The following is a 17,465-nucleotide window of genomic DNA, read 5'->3' as shown; positions in this document are numbered from 1 at the left end:
TCACCTTTTCTCCCGGGAAATTTTGGTTCAAGGTATCTATGTTGTGATCCAGGAATCTGTATTTCTGAAAGCCTTCTGTAGTTGACCCTGGGTGAGGAGGACATGTCTGACCTTCGTTGCATGTTACTGCTGTGATTTGCACCTGACCTTTGTGCCAATGGTTGTCACGATCTCTCTTCTCCTTTATCTTCTTCGTCTTGGTCTTCTTCATCTTTGCCTTCTCACTATCTCTCATTTTAAGTTAAGAAATACTAAAAGTAAAGAGGATAACAAAGCAAACAGCCATTCACTTATGACTAGAAATGTTACCTTTACATATTTGTATTTTATATTCATTTGGATAAGAAGAGCACAGCTTTGGTGATGAAGTTGAAGTTTTCCTTCTGCTGCTGCAGTTTGTTCCCTATTTTTGCCCTTTCTTGGCCAGAGTTCTCTTCTTGGCATTATCGTTCAACCATTTCAAATGAAAAAAGTGTCACATGATTTGCTTAAAAATCAGTTTCCTTCCTCAAGGATCAGTTGATTGTGCTCTGACCTGCAAAGCAATGGAAGCAACTACAAAAGCCCTCACTTTACTCAAAGTGGTTGCTACCAAGAATTAGCTCACCACTAAATAATTAAACCCTCTTCCTGCTCCTTGGAGGAGAAAGAGGGCAAGTAGAGACCCTAGAGATACCTCTGCTTCCTACCTGGAGGAACAGGTCTCCTACATTATGTGATACTGAAATAGTCCTCCATACTCAGTTCTTTGAAAATTTATTTTGTAAACTGCTGTTAAATATGAACTTAAAAACACATACAATCTTCAGTTAGTGTAGCACAACTCAGGCTGAAGTTTCCAGTCCCTCAAAATATGCCCCTGAAAAAATCAGCACAAATTCGTGTTACCTCCCATGGTCAGCCTGAATTAACAGAAATTGCATTTGATGATAGCCTGCAGTCACTGAAAATTGCCCACCATTTACCTTTCTCACCAACTAATCACTAGAATCGCTGAAAGTAATTTCAGAGACACATAAGTGGCAGAAAGTAATAAAAGTTGAATGAAGTGTCACCATTTTCACAAGAGGTCTTCAATGCATCTTCAATGCAGATTTCTTCTAGGGATTCTAAAGGGATCCCATGTTTTAAATCTCAAGCATGTCACTACCCAACTTACAAGAAAGTGATGAGCGCTGCGTTCAGAGACAAATGAAGTATGGGCAGTTTCATTTATAGTGCAAATTTTATCTTTCAATGTAAACCTCATGTTATCTCTACAGCACCCATGTGGATGGAGTGAGGGGGGCATTTTAATCCCTTCTCTGCCCATGAGGAATGTAAGGAGTAGAGACAAGTAACTTAGCCAAGAGCACAATTAATAAATGGTAAGTCTGAAACAAGACCTAAATTTCTCCAACCCAGTATTTTTCCTCTTGGATCACTGTATTTCACTAGAAACCCTCCTTAGATGATCCTGCATCTGAGAATAGACAAAGGTAAAATAGAAAAGTTAGCAAGGTCCTTCTTGGATGTTCAGTAAATTGTTACCAGAGAACATGATGGCTGATGTCTTACTATTGCCAGGAAGGACAACAAGCAAATCTTTCAAGGTAAACATATACTATTTAGTATCTGCTCTTCTATCTTTGGACTCCTGTACAGATAATAATGGGCAAAACACTTCATCTGCTTGTCCTTGGTGACTCCCCAAGGAAGCTAACCTTAGAGGCTTCACAGGAAACAGCAATGCTCAAAGCTAGTCCTGGGATGCTTCTCTGATGTGGTCTTTTCACTGGGTGGGCGTCTGATGGAAACCTGATCCCGCCTTTTCCAGCCAAAACCATTTTTTGGCTGTGGTGGAGGGACTTGCAGTGTGAGGCTTATTCATTCTCCATCTTGTGCAATGGAGCAGATTCAAAATGAAATTCTAAACACCACACTAGACACACATTCTAGGTTGGGTGTCTTGGTAAGGTTCCCGAGTCATTTCTCAAGTAAATAAAGGAATGAAATATTTAAAATACAAAAATTTGGGTGGAGACTGGGTGGATTTTTTATTACAGTATGTGTACCAAATCTTCAATCTTAAAACTTTATTGAACTGAATGATTCTGAATGTCAAGATAAAAAATGTATTAAATAATCTATTTTACCCCCTTGCTGTATTTTATTCACTACTTTTTCATTCAATATTTTTTTATTCTTTTGAGTTGATTAAAATATAAAATATATATTTTTCCAAGTACTAGTTTGATAACCACCTCTTCTCTATATTGTCTTTTAAATTTCTATTTGGGATACATTTTAACTGAATTTTTACAAAGTTAATTTTAATTTTATAAAAGCATGACAGTTAATACTGGGAAAGACAAAAACAAAGTATTTTCACAAATAACTGAATTGACTTTGAGCACAAATATCTAAAGTTAATAAAACATCAATCAGTGGTTGTCTATTCCTAGTGTCTGTGTTGTTGTGGAGAAAAAGACGGTGAATTACTCTAAAATCTGCGCTTGTTCATCAGATGAATAAATGGCGGCTGTAGTTAAATGGTCCATTCTGGGCTTTTTAACTAAAACTAGGAGGAATGACTCCATCTGTTTTCTGCCAGTCTCCTTGCTTCACCTCAACACACATGCACACACAGACACACACATTTACTTTCCAGTGGACGTTAAGGCTTTTGTGTAGTTGTGCTGTGGAGCCAGCTTAGGCTGCCCTGGCAGGTGCAGGACAGTGTAAAACCACCAGACAGGCATCGGGGGCCAGGTCTTCTTTCCCCAGCTCCCTCCTCCTGGGCACCAGGGCCCATTTTGACATTGACCACACACTAGACTTCCTCTCTCCAGCCCTTCCCTCCTTCCTAAGATCCAAACCCACATTTTTAATTCATCTTCCATCTATGTGATTTTAAAGCCCATCAAACCAGACGTTTGTAAATCTGAACTCTGCCCATCATTCCCAAACTTCTGCTCCCCTGAAGTTCCCCCACATGAGAAATAACCATGCTGTTCTTTAGGCTTCCTGAGGTTGAAATCACATTGTTCGCTGAAATGCCTCTTCCCCACGGCTGTGAGCTAGTTATAGCCAGGAGTGTTTCTTTATTTTGTATTTTGTACACAGTACACTGCCCTACACATAGTAGGTTCTCAGTAAATGGTTTGTTGGGTAAATGAGATTTACCCATAATGACTTGGATAAAACTGGACAGTGGCCATGTTATTTCAGAAGAAGACAGCAGTGACAGTGAAGTGACCATGCCCATGGGCAATATTTAATCTGTGAATTAAGAACAGAAAGCATAGATTTGCACTTGGAGTTTATTTTAAAGCTATTATTCAGGGATTCAGAGTGTGGTCTTGGGTCATCAATAAGGAATTCTATATCTACCAGCCAAAAGCAATGGTCTACTACCTAAGACAGCTATAAAATATGTTACATTATTCTTCCTTTGTTTTGTAGAGGGAGCCTGCTGGAAAATGTAGAATATTACAATGTATACACCACATACTTTCCACTCTAATTAGAAGCCATTTGTTTTGATTAGGTTCCAATATGGCTTTGGGGGGTAGATTGGTAAAAAATCCATTGAATTCGGGTACCTGCAAGTGGTCCATTCTCAAGCTCCTCCCAGGTGATCTGAGTTTTGTTTTGGTTAAGAAATTCAATCTGAAGGAAATGTCAGCATTTGCTTGTCTTGCTCACACTCTGCCCCAAATCAATTTATAGATAAACTTTACAAGATTCACAGAGAAATTTGTTAGGTAGAAACACACTACACCACTGATATTTGTTAGTTGCTTTATTCAGAAGGGAAAAAAGACAGTTAAAGGGATACATGCACAGAATAAGACAAGTAAATAGATAAAATTAAGTTCTTTTCCCCCTTCATGTTCTCAGTGTCTGTTACCAGTACACTGATGATGTTATTATAATGAATTCTGCTGGATAAGAAATGCTGTAAAGAGATGCATACACAAATATCCTTTTACATAAAATTCTCACAGTCGGAGGATGCTACAGCTGGGTTATCTAGCTCAGCTCTTTCATAGATTAAGCATGAGGAAATTGAATTCTAGAAAGCAGTATTCACTCAAGACCTGCTAAGGAAGGAAGAAGTTTGGTAGACGCCACACCTGCCTTCTTTTTTAATACATCCTTCTCTCCAACGTCCCTCCAAGATTGCTGATTGCAAGTCAGTTTCCAGATAACCGACATGGCTGCACTTGGAGGAGATTTTAGGCATAAATCCAATATGATGATCCCTTGCTCTCTCAAAACTTATTGGCTTGCTGCTTGTTCTTCTCAGACAGCTTTCAGGCACCCTAGGGGTTAGGACTACTGGTCCCATTTATAGCACCTTATGGGCCAATTCTTATGCCCAGAGGCACATAACTCCTTGTTGCCCAGAGATTCTTAAGTATGTGTTCATTACTAGCCTCTAGTAGAGCCTCTGGGCTTCGGTGAAGATTCCTTTTGAGATAAACTGGATGCAGATAGCTATACAAATTTAAATATCAAATTTTGGCATGTTTTGGGAAAACCCTCTTCCATCTGAGTCATAGTATGAGGACAGATCAGCTGTCAAATGTAGCAGCAGAATTAGTATAGATGCCATGATAGTGAAGTAATGTGTGTTTTTCATAGGAGATCATTTACTGAGACATAAATGTTTCTAAGAAGGCAAAGCTTGGGTCCTTCTGGTAACCTCCACTATCGTGTGGGGGGAATGGAGGTCGGCCTGGGTCCCACCTGCTGCGGAGATGAGGCACCTGCGGGTTCCCCCTTGTTGACAGGGCCCCACCCTGCAAGCCACTTTGATCCAACCCCTTGATCTTAGACCCAGGCTTGTTTCTCTTCTTCAATGTCTTAGAGGTTTGTTTTTTTTTTCTAGTTTCATTTCCTTTTAGATGAGCTTACAGCCACCCAGCAAGTCTAACAAGTGTCCGTGGTTAGTTTTTCCAGAATTTCTGGGTGTGGACTTGCTGTCAAAGTATGTTGTGCCCTTATCTGTTTTGTGACACTTCACTTTGAGAGTGTGGGTCGTCCTGGAGGTGAAAGCCATTGCTCCCAGGGATCATGCACTCTTGTAGAAATACATGAAACATTTTTTTTTGTACAACCAATCTAGTAAGGCCAAGGAGGTTCAAACAGGGGGCAAAACAGGAGGAGCCAGGAAACTGGGAATTCCCTGAGACATTCCTGACTTTACAGTCGCTGGTCCCGCAGATGGAAGTTGAACGTGATGGTGATGTCGTCATCCAGCAGGAGTGTCAGGGGGATCTAGACAGGGCACTGACAAGGGTGACTTGGGTTCCCACAGACACGCTGGTGTGAGCAAAAGGCAGCTGGCATAACCCAGCGGCCCCCTTCCAGAGAGCAGCACTGTTCAGCCCTGTCTCTAAGACCTCCACTCTCCCATGAACATACTCTCCTAAAGCATCATCTCATGTCATGTTTATTTCCTTTGAGGGAGCAACGTCCTTCCTCCAAGAAGTTTTGCCCAACTGACTTCATCCTACATTGATCACTTCTTTATTTTTACTTTTTTCTCATTTTTCTGTATAAATTCCTCATACTCTACTTTATGTATATTTTTTAGTGATTTCTTTCAGATTAAGCATAGCCTTCCTCTCAGACTGAAAGCTGTATTGTGTCAAAAATTACATTGTGTATGTTCTGATTTTTCCCTAACAAATTTGCTAGCCCCATCAGGTGTTCTTAGGATGCATGTTCAATAGTGTTGACTCTCGCCTTCCACTGGCTCCGTGGAGAGAGGGCAAGTCTGTCTGCTTGGGTCAGTACTATACAGTGTTGGCAGCACAGGTAAGCCATCCATAGCTTTTTGTTGAATGAGTGACTGACTGAATAAGTGAGTGAATGAATGAGTGAGTGAATGAATGAAAAATGTACAAATGAACTAAACACCAGAATCACCAGAGGACACCACTGTGTCACATAAGTCTCTCCTCTTGGCCATTTCACACCTTTCATCTTAACCACCATTGAGAGCCCAGCTCACCTGGCCAGCTACTAACTCTTCAAAATTAAAATGGATTCCTGTGATGGATCCAGAAAAGACTGGGAAAAAAACTTATAATATTTGAAAACGAACACTGTAGCTTGGTTTTCATTTTCTTTTTGTGATAAATTAATGTATTCTCATTGTTGACAGGATTAAATAGCACAGAAATTGACTGTAATTTGATGATCTAGACATAACAATGATTAATGTTTTCACATTCCTGGTGAGTTTTCTTTCAGTCTTTTTTTCTGCGTTTATATTCATTTTCACTCTTGGTGTCATTCTGCAGAGGCATTCTTGGGTTCTTTTTCTGCTCACCATATGTTCTTCCAAATTGCTCATAGCTGTGTTAAAATGTTAGAATTATGCTGACATGTCAATGCATCCATTGGTTAAATTTTGCTTGGAGCCTCAAAGGACTCTGAAAGGCATGGGTATGCTCTAAAGTCTGCCATCTTCCCTAAAGGATATTCCCCCAAATCCTGCAGCTGTAGCATCTTGATCAGCTGGACCAGCCTTAGAGATCAAGCAGGTCCCACCATCTGACATGCAGATAATGTGCTTAGCCAAAAAAATTAAATTTCTTATCTGCTGTAATTCTGGTTACAAATTATTCTGAAATAAATAGCACACTCCTTTCCCCTCTGCACAGTCTGCTCATTGGAGAACAGACTCCTACAATATGCATACACTTTCCTGACACGTTCCTGAGGTGGCCTCTAGTTGTTAAGTTAGAGACAATGCAAATCCATGGGAATTTTATAGGGAAAAACTTGACTGGTCCCCTGCCCTTCCCAATAGTGGGGAAAACCACAGTCTTTGATCCTCTTCCTATTGTTTTGGGAGGTGTTTTTTGTTTGTGCCCACAATTAGGCAGTCTTGTTTTAAACACCATGTCCTATTTTTATAACAACACTAGACTGCATTCCAGAAGTACCCATTACAATATTATGTTGGCAATCCCATTGCGTACATTTTCTGCATATTTGGCAAAATGGTCCTGGCCAAGTGATTTCATTTTTAGAAAAGGATCTTCATTAAAATATGACGTAATCTTTTGTTTAAACTCTGCTAACAAGTTTGGTTTAATTTTTCTCTTCTCCTTGGCATTCCTTTCTTTAAAAAAAAAGGACACTGCTTTGTATTCCAATGTCACTTACTTTTTTAATTTTCATTTTGAAAAACAATATATCCACTTTTGATAGCTAAAGGTAATTACAGTAAGAGAAAACACTAGCAAGAAGAATAGAGTATGGGAAAATGAGTAGGAATAATTTATGGTTCTCCATGGGTGAATATGAAGTTTAAGCAATACATAATTTATAAGCCAAACACAAAAAGTCAGTGGCAGAAGGTAAGTCCTGGCCTGTGGGTTATTCCACTCAGAGGGTGAATTGCTACCTCAGCCATCAAGCAAGAGTGGTCTTTGCCCAGCTGAGCAACTGGTCAACTCAGTGCAGAGAAGTAAAATCATTTCCTCTTGCTGTTTTAGGTTTGCCAACACGGACAGCAAATGTTTCTTTATGAGGCTGCAAAGAATAAGACATGAATGGAAGTACCAATAAGGAGAGTTCACTGATACGGCCGTGGAGCGCCTATGGGTTTTGTTGAAGTTGCCTGCTACTGATGATCCATCCTTGGAATTAAGGGCAATCTCAGCAAAGAACCACTTTTCTGTGGTTTCCCATGGATTCCTCACTCCAGGAAGAGATATTTTGTGATTGACATCATTTGAAGTTTTTCCATTTTTTTAAAAAGGTTTTAGATTAGGAGTAAAACAAAATGAGAGGCCACTCTGCTGTCATGTCATTGGCAAGCCCTTGGGCAAGTGGTTCAGAGCAGGCAGCCTTTGCCACACTGCTCCCTGGTCTCCATGGAAAAGCCAGTTCCTCATTATAATGATTTGTCTTAGGACCAAGCAGTCCACTGTTTCCTTGGCACTAGAATTGCACTTGAGAGCAGCACCTGGGGGAAGCCCACTTCTGTGCCTCCCCAGCCTGTCCCATGTCCCAGCTGGCCTCAGGATGTGTCTGGGCAGGTGAGGGGGTTGCCAAGGGCAGCAAGAACCTTATTCCAAAGCCTGAAGAAATAATGACTCTCCACTAGGTGCTGGGCTAGTGATTTCTTCACATCCACAGAGCATAGGCTACCTCTTCCCAGACCCGGGGGAACTCCAAATGTAGTCAGACGTTTATGGCGTTCCAATATCTTCTCAATTTTCACTCCTTCTGTTGCTGTGATTAAACTTTTAAAATTCTTTGTCTGTGCTGGCCACAAGCATTGTACTGCAGAGTAAGTGGTTTGTTCCTACTCATCAGTTCAATGAAGAATCTCTTGGGTGCTGTGCACTGTGCTGGGGATGAGGTGGAGATGGGGCCCCCACCTGCCTTGATGCAACTCATAGAGCAGAGAAGGAGGACAGCGCAGACCCTGCATAAATGAACCCCAGCATGGTAACTGCTTTGGCAAGCATGAGGGTAAAATAACCAGGTGACACAGGGGAGGAGGGAAGCCTGGTGAATTCTGACCCCTAAATTCTCAAAGAAAAATGTGGTCTTCTCTTATTTGTATCGCATGATTACCATTGGGCCAGAGGGTCATGAATTTAAAGAAGAAAATGAACAATCCTGTCTAACACTTTAAAGCTGTTAATGTTATTAACATACAAGCCCTACCCACTGCTCTAACTCTTGCGATTTGATACAGAAAACTTTGCTCTTCTTTCATTCTGTTGAATGTTCAAGGACAGAGAAAAATGGGAAAGCTGGGGGAGACCACAAATACCTTCACACTTAGGATGATCCAAGCTTACCCAGTTCAATACCTAGCCCTTATTCTAAGTGTTTATTTTTATCTGAAAATTGTCGGCTTTCTGCTGCCCAACGGTATATGTTTGGGGTTCATGTTTAAATTTAGAGATAATTGATACACAGGTAAATTACGTTAAAATAGACTCATAAAGTTTTTCATTATCATAAGTTCTTATGTGACATATTGAGGTTAACACAAGCCTATAATTTTCCATTTCACTGTGAAGATTTTCCTAATAAGGATAGTTTGGTAATAGGCCTATTGGTAATAGGCATAATGCCTGTGGTAATTTTATTATGGTTTTTCCTTTTAGTCTGTAAAGCAAAACTTTTATAGCCTGATTTAGTTTTGAGATCTGGCGATTCCATAGCCAGGGTTCTGCCTTTCTTTGATGCCCACCGCCCCTCCTGGGGTGTCTGAATTCTTTCCTGAGCTGCTGTTGTGTTTAAAAATGGAAGGCCTTGTCGAGTCTTTGGATTAGTATTTTTCTGGGATGGGGGCTTGTAATTACTCTCACAATTCAAATAGTGAGTGGAGTCTATCCTTCCCTCCCCAAGAAGGCACCCCTGAAACAATGGTGCCACATCTGCACACGTGTCCAGCTGCACAGTGCGTTAGCCTCAGTAGGCAGCCAGGGACAATCTACCTCCAAATAATGCTCAGTTAACAGCGTCTGAAATCACAGCAGCGTTATCTCACCAGTGAGTGCTGGATACAGCTGGTCATTACTTCCCTGAAGATGTCTCATAACCAAATGGAAATGAAGAATGAGGAAGACAGCAAGGGTTTGAAATGCCAATAGTCCCCAAATTTAAAATTCCCTTAGGGGAGCCATGACTTTGAAGTTCTTTAAAAACACAGTCACATGCCTCCCAAACTAATACCCAATATTCATGTTATTGATTCACAGCTACTTCTTTTTTAGTTTTATGTTGTTCTACTTTTTCTGTTTGTTTTCAGCTCTCTCTCTCTCATATATATATATATATATAAATATATTTGTATATAATAAATAATTATATAATAATATAATTAATAAGAGCAGAGCTGGGATCTGAGGTGAGGAATTCAAATGCTAGACTGTGCACCTCACCAGTGCTCAGAATTACCTCTCTAGATGGTGATCACCATGGAATACATATTTTATCTATGACATTCTGAAAGAGACAAAGCTATAAACATGGAGGTCTGACAGTAAAGAGAATCACTGAAGGAAGGTGAGTGACTACCAAAGGCTGGGGGAGAGTGGATGCAACAGAGCAACAGGAGGGAAATTTGGGGTGATGGAACTTCTCTGATCTTTACTCTGATGGTATTTACACAACTTTATGTATCTGACAAATATTGTGAGACTCTATACCAAAAGAGTGAATATTACTAATTTCAAATTTATAAAAAAATAAGAATTAAAAAATCACCCCCTCCAAATTAACATGGGCACATTTGTCATATCTTATCTCTTCAAATGGTATATTTAATATTTGTGCATTATAGTGGGCAAATTAAAATAAAAAGAAGAAGAACAATTAAAAAGTATTGAACTCTAATTAAAGAAATACATACTGAAGTGTTTAGTGCTAAAATTTACTAATCTGTAACTTTGAAATGCATCAAAAAAGAAAAAAGAGAGAGATGAAGTGATAGACATGTGAAAGGATAGATAGATGGCTGGTAATAGGATAAAACAAAGATAGCAAGATATCAAATGTAGAACCAGGGTGATGAGTACTGTACAATTCTTTAAATTTCCTGTATATTTAAAAGTTTTAGAATAAAATATTAAGAAAAGATTAACATGTGTCAAAACGTTCAACTTGTCATTTTAAGTTGAATGGTGTTAAAAGAATTTGATTTAGTTTGCGAAAAGCATAAGAATATTTAGGACCATTCGAGATATGCTGTGTATATGGTTTTAGTATCTTAGGTCAAGGGTTGGTAAATTTTTTTCTGTAAAGGACTAGATAGTAAATATTTGACACTTTGTGGGCAGTATGGTTTCTGTTGCAACTACTCATCTCTCCCACTGGACCTCCAAAACCTCCACAGATAATACGTAAATAAATGGGTGTGCGAGTATTCCAACACAATTTTGTTTACAAACACAGGCAGCAGGATGGGTATGGCCCATGGGCCACAATTTGCTGTACCCAGTATTAGGCACATGACAGTTAATCTTGGACAGCTGTGGTCTTAAATGTGTCCAGTTATTGGAAATATTTAAAGTGAATATAGACCATTAATTTTACTAACACATTAATTTTTTTAAGGAAATTCAATTAAATTAGTTTTCAAACGATAAATCATTTAAGGAAGTTTAGTCAGGTCAAGACTTGAGCAGCTGGTTTAATATTAATCATAACCATAATAATCAATCATAATCAGAAAGTGATTGTGATTTATTTTGTTAGTTTTAATAGTATAATCTACAACTGAAACTTAAAAGATTAAGAAAACAAACTAATTTTTAAAATGTATCATTCTTAGTCATTTGGACACTGATTTATAACCCAATTAGCTATAATTAATCATCTCTGCCCAATTCTAGCATATCAAAAATTCACACCAATATAAACTAAGGTTAGGCATTTGGATTCATTTAAAGTTATCAGAGGGTTTTATCAGGGGAAGGCCAATTGGATTTAGGTTTTTTGGAAAGATTCCTCCACTGCTAAGTGGAGAATGGATTTGAGGGTAGGAGATAGGAGATCACTGAAGCATGAAGGCATGAGATGATGGTGACATGGATTCAATATGTAATTTGACCAAATGTGAGTCATGAAGCAAAGACAACTTCCCAATGTTTGGCTCGAGCCACAAGGTGGTTGTAAATACTATTAACAAGATGGAAGCCCAAACGAGCAACAAGTTTAGATTACTTCTACCTGTTGGACACAAATAACAGCCCGGAGGTGGCCTAGGTGGTCCTGAGGGTAGGTTGAGAGTCCAAGGTGGGCAGCTGTGCTCTATGAGGTAGTCCAGGGTCCAGGTTCCTCCTTCTTTGATGCTCTGCTATCCTTCAAGAGTTTAGGTCATTTTCTTCTGTAACTGTGTTGTAGCCTTTATCTATGTTGTAGGAAGGAAAGAAGTGGAGGACAAGCACCATCATGTCTGCCTGAATTCTATTAGCCATGAGAGTAGAGTCATGTGTAGCAGTCACATGACCAGAGCTACCTGCAGGTGAGGCTGGGATATGTGTTCTCGGATGGAAGTCCATGTGCCCAGCTACAACGTGGGGGTTTCTCTAATTGGATGTTCTAGGGACAATCAACAACTTTCATTTCAAGATCCAAACATAAATGTAGAGTAGGCAGTTGGATACACAAAGCTGCAAATCTGGGAGAGGTTCAGTTTGGAGAGAAATAGGTGCTACCTAAGGATATTGGGGATAAAGGCATTTAATGAGATTAGAGATTATTCATTACATATTTCTTGTTTTAGAAACTAATGTTCCTTTCTGACCATTACAGAGTCCTTTAGAATAAAGGTATGTGCAGGTGTTCTCCACTGATAAACGGATGAGCTTCTGAGCTTTGGCCTTCTGGAGACAGAGGACAGCCACGTGAGGCAAGGCAGGTTACGATTACTCTGTAACTCTTGCCTCCACACCAGGGAATCTGCAGCAATCAGCAGATGAAAACATAATAAAGAGGTCAAAGGATGTACAGAGACCCAGGATTTGAAATAATAGAGTCACAAAAAGCAGTTTGGAGAAAATTGTAATAAAGAGCAGCCTTGGGATAGTAGCATTCCATGTCTCTTATCTTAATCTACCTTGGTTCATTCTTTATGCATAATTATAAATGATGATGGGACTAATAATGACCTAAAAGTTAGGCCAAACCAAAACCCTTTAAATGTCTTATGGCCATTCCACAGAGAACAGTTGGATCCTTTGCCCAAATCTTGGTTTGGGTGTTGAGGCTTAGGATACCCTGTACATGAAGAGAATTTGGGAGAAAGATTTGGGCAGGCACCCCCAGTGCGGGCTGGCTTAGGCACAGAGGAAGGAGGCTTTCACTTTCCCATGTGCAGGAGGTTTACATTTCCCACCAGTGCCTAAAGGATGAGGTGCAAATGTGAGCTTTCTTATCAGTCTGTCCAGACATGGGCAAAAGAGGAAAGGTATCGTGAAGCCTAGAAAGAAGTCATCGGTCACACATCAATGACGGAGACAAAATTTTTATTGCATTAAAGCTAGTTAGAAAAAAGGTTGGTGCACTATGCTGAAAAATTGTAAAATGACACACTACATAATAATATCCTTGATGCTCTTATCTTAGGAAAGGTCTCCTCTGTAGGACTTAGTTTTAGGGGAAGCATAATGTGTTATGAGTAAATGGAACAAGACAACCTAGTTCAACGTTGGCCTTTCACTGGCTCTGTGACCCTGGGTAAAATAATTATTCCACTTGTCTTAGCCTCAGTTTCCCCAGTGGTAAAATGTTGATGATAAGTGTACCCACTTCATATGGCTGAAAGGATTGAGTAGGGTGGTACCCATAAGGCACTTAGTGTTTGGGCCATTTCAGCACTTCATGTGTATTATACAGTATTGCTGTTATCAAAGTAATCTTTTAAATACAAAGTCAATGGCCACCTTTAAACTCTTTCAAGATGTCCCACAAAGACAAGTAGTTCAAAACAAATACATAAAGGAATTTGCCTAGAATTTTATTAAACTTCCTATTTTATTCCCTTTTAGAAAAACTTGGAGAAAGCTTTGAACTCAATGGACCTCTGTATAAAATCTGGAAAGGACCTGGAAGTCCTATCTGGAAAAGAGAGAGTGTCCTTGGGAGAAGGGCCTCCTTCTAGCATCCAAAGTGAGGGTCACCAGATGGCCGATTTCTATCGTAGACAACAAGGAAGCACACGGTTTTCATTTGTACTGTACTGTGTAATCTCAAAGTAGCAAAACAGACCTTTAAAGGCAAACACTCTGGGGAGGCCATATAGAAATCCGGCCAGTGATTAGAAACTTCAAATGCCACATGCCAGAGGGAATGCACAAGGAAATGCACCCGTTACACCTAAAGAAAAGTGAGCTCAACATAGAACAGAGGACACTGTTGTTCCGAGTCCCTTTCTCAGTGGGGACAGGCATGTTAGGGGCAGGGAGAAGGTGGGGCTCTTCTCCTAGAAGGTCCCTGGGGTACATTACCCCCCATTCAGGTAGAGAGGGGACCTGCGGCCCCTGGCAGGCCCAAGATACCACTCTGGACAGACTTGATGAGGAGAGTCCCCAGAAGGAATGTCACAGACCTCCCTCTCGAAAAGGTGAAGAACACACCTACTGTTCCACATCCAGGATGTCTACAGCCTGCTTCATCTGGAATCATAACCACAGAATCTTACCAAGCAACACATGTCAACCACAGTGGTACTGGATGAGGTGTTATTTTATACATATATAGCAGAATGTCAAATTATGGGGGAAATAATTTGTTTAAAAGAAGGAAACAAGGTCCTCCAATAAAAGGAACAAAAAAGGAATATGGGACACTAGTTGATAAAATGCATACTAAAGTGTTTAGGCATGACGTGAACGAACACCAGCGACTTTGTATCACACAAAAATTAGTGTAGATTGATAGATGGATAGTCATGTGACAAAGTGAACATAGGTTAAAATAAGCCCAGAATTTAGGAGGTGGTTACATGGATGTTTCCTATACAATTCTTTCAATTTTGTCTTTATATTTGAATGTTTTCTAAATAAAATATTGAAGAAAGCACACTTTATATTATAGTTAGACTGAATCAAATGTTTAACCCCAATGAGGTAAGTAGCTCATGGTTTCAAGTTTAGGAAACTTGCAAAGAACAATCTTTTCTATTAGAAAATGTGTAAATAAAATATTATTACTAGGCATTAGACTCTGGACCAATAGAGTGAGCTGTACTCAGCACCAAGGACAGAGACTAACTGCAAAGATAAATTTGTCTTTGGCCACCAGGGAAGGGCTGGAAACCTGCCGTCTTTAAGAAGAAAACACCCAATCTAAAGATTTTGTTTTCAACTCCAGAGGAAATATTCTAACAGTTATTTGCCCAACTTGCCCATTTGTTATGTACGTAACAGGAACTGATTGCACATCATTTCGATCTGAAGAACAGTAGGACTTGGCCCTAAAGAAGCTTACAATCAAAAAGAAGAATTCATATGTATTATTCAAATTCTCAGGTGCCCAAGACCCTGTTGGAAACATGAGGTCTGGTCTCACTGTGAAGTACAACCTTGGTGTCACTTTGCAAAGATAATTGCCTAAACATCCCTCCACATGTTAAATGCAAAATGTATAGGGTGAGGTTCTCATATCCATGTGTTGCTGAATGACATACTATATAATAATATCAGTAGTAATAATATATAATATATATTTTACAGAAAATAATAATATATTCTGTACTACATATATAATAATTGTATTGCAAGCTTGTATTATATATAAAATACACACAATAATAATATTCAATAATATACCATAATAATTATATCCTATATTAACATAATTATGTTATATGGTTATATAATGTCAATATAAATAGATAATAATATGTAATATATTATTATGATATTATTGTTGCATATGTATAATAAAGATAAAAATAACTATATTTTAGACTGGCCAGATAGTCGCGTGTAAACATTTAAAAACCCATTCATTTGGGGACCTTCAAGATGGCAGAGGAGTAAGACGTGGAGATCACCTTCCTTCCCACAAATACATCAGAAATACATCTACGTGTGGAACAGCTCACACAGAACACCTACTGAACACTGGCAGAAGACCTCAGACCTCCCAAAAGGCAAGAAACTCCCTACGTACCTGGGTAGGGCAAAAGAAAAAAGAATAAACAGAGACAAAAGAATAGGGATGGGACCTGCACCAGTGGGAGAGAGCTGTGCAGGAGGAAAGGTTTCCACACACTAGAAGCCCCTTCGCAGGCGGAGACTGCAGGTGGCAGAAGGGGGAAGCTTCGGAGCCGCGGAGGAGAGCGCAGCCACAGGGGTGCAGAGGACAAAGCGGAGAGATTCCCGCACAGAGTATCAGGGTCAACCGGCACTCACCAGCCCGAGAGGCTTGTCTGCTCACCAGCCGGGGCAGGCGGGGATGGGAGCTGAGGCTCGGGCTTCAGTCAGAGAGCAGGGAGAGGACTGGGGTTGGCAGCGTGAACACAGCCTGCAGGGGGTTAGTGCGCCACAGCTGGCCGGGAGGGAGTCTGGGAAAAAGTCTGGACCTGCCGGAGAAGCAAGAGACTTTTTCTTCCCTCTTTGTTTCTTGGTGCGCGAGGAGAGGGGATTAAGATCGCCGCTTAAAAGAGCTCCAGAGACAGGTGCGAGCCGTGGCTAACAGCGCGGACCCCATGGACAGGCATGAGATGCTAAGGCTGCTGCTGCCGCCACCAAGAAGCCCGTGTGCGAGCACAGGTCACTATCCACAGGCTCCCGGGAGCCTGCGCAGCCCACCACCGCCAGGGTCCCGGGATCCAGGGACAACTTCCCCGGGAGAACGCACAGCACGCCTCAGGCTGGTGCAACATCACCCTGGCCTCTGCCACCGCAGGCTCGCCCCGCACTCCATACCCCTCCCTCCCTCTGGCCTGAGTGAGCCAGAGCCCCCGAATCAGTGGCTCCTTTAACCCCATCCTGTCTGAGAGAACAGACGCCCTCCGGGGACCTACACGCAGAGGCGGGGCCAAATCCAAAGCTGAGCCCCAGGAGCTGTGTGAACAAAGAAGAGAAAGGGAAATTTCTCCCAGCAGCCTCAGGAGCAGTGGATTAAATCTCCGCAATCAACTTGATGTACCTGCATCTGAGGAATACCTGAATAGACAACGAGTCATCCCAAATTGAGGTGGTGGACTTTGGGAGCAACTGTAGACTTAGGGTTAGCTTTTTGCATCTAATATCTTCCTGGTTTTATGTTTATCTTAGTTTAGTATTTAGAGTTTATTATCATTGGTAGATTTGTTTATTGATTTGGTTGCTCTATTCCTCCTTTTTTTAATATATATAGATTTTTTTTCCTTTTTCTCTTTTTGTGAGTGTGTATGTGTATGCTCCTTCGAGTGATTTTGTCTGTATAGCTTTGCTTTTACCATTTGTCCTAGGGTTCTGTCTGTCTGGGTTTTTTGGTTTGTTTTGTTTGTTTGTTTTTTTAGTATAGATTTAGCATTTGTTCTCATTGGTGGATTTGTTTTTTGGTTTGGTTCATCTCTTCTTTCTTTCTTCCTTTCTTTTTCTTTTTTTATTACTTTTTAATTTTTTTTAATAATTATTTTTTATTTTAATAACTTTATTTTATTTTACTTTTTTCTTTCTTTCTTTCTCTTTTTCTCCCTTTTCTTCTGAGCCATGTGGCTGACCGGGTCTTGGTGCTCAGGATGGGTGTCAGGCCTGTGCCTCTGAGGTGGGAGAGCCGAGTTTAGGACATTGGTCCACCAGAGACCTCCCAGCTCCATGTAATATCAAATGGGGAAAGCTCTCTCACCGATTTCCATCTCAAAGCTAAGACCCAGCTCCATTCAACAACAAGCAAGCTACAGTGCTGGTCACTCCATGCCAAACAACTAGCAAGACAGGAACAAAACACAACCCATTAGCAGAGAGGCTACCTAAAATCAAAATAAGGTCACAGACACC

The sequence above is a fragment of the Delphinus delphis genome, chromosome 3 (genome assembly GCF_949987515.2).
Source record: "Delphinus delphis chromosome 3, mDelDel1.2, whole genome shotgun sequence".
Taxonomy (NCBI): Eukaryota; Metazoa; Chordata; class Mammalia; order Artiodactyla; family Delphinidae; genus Delphinus; species Delphinus delphis.
Note: the sequence above shows the minus strand (reverse complement) of the source record.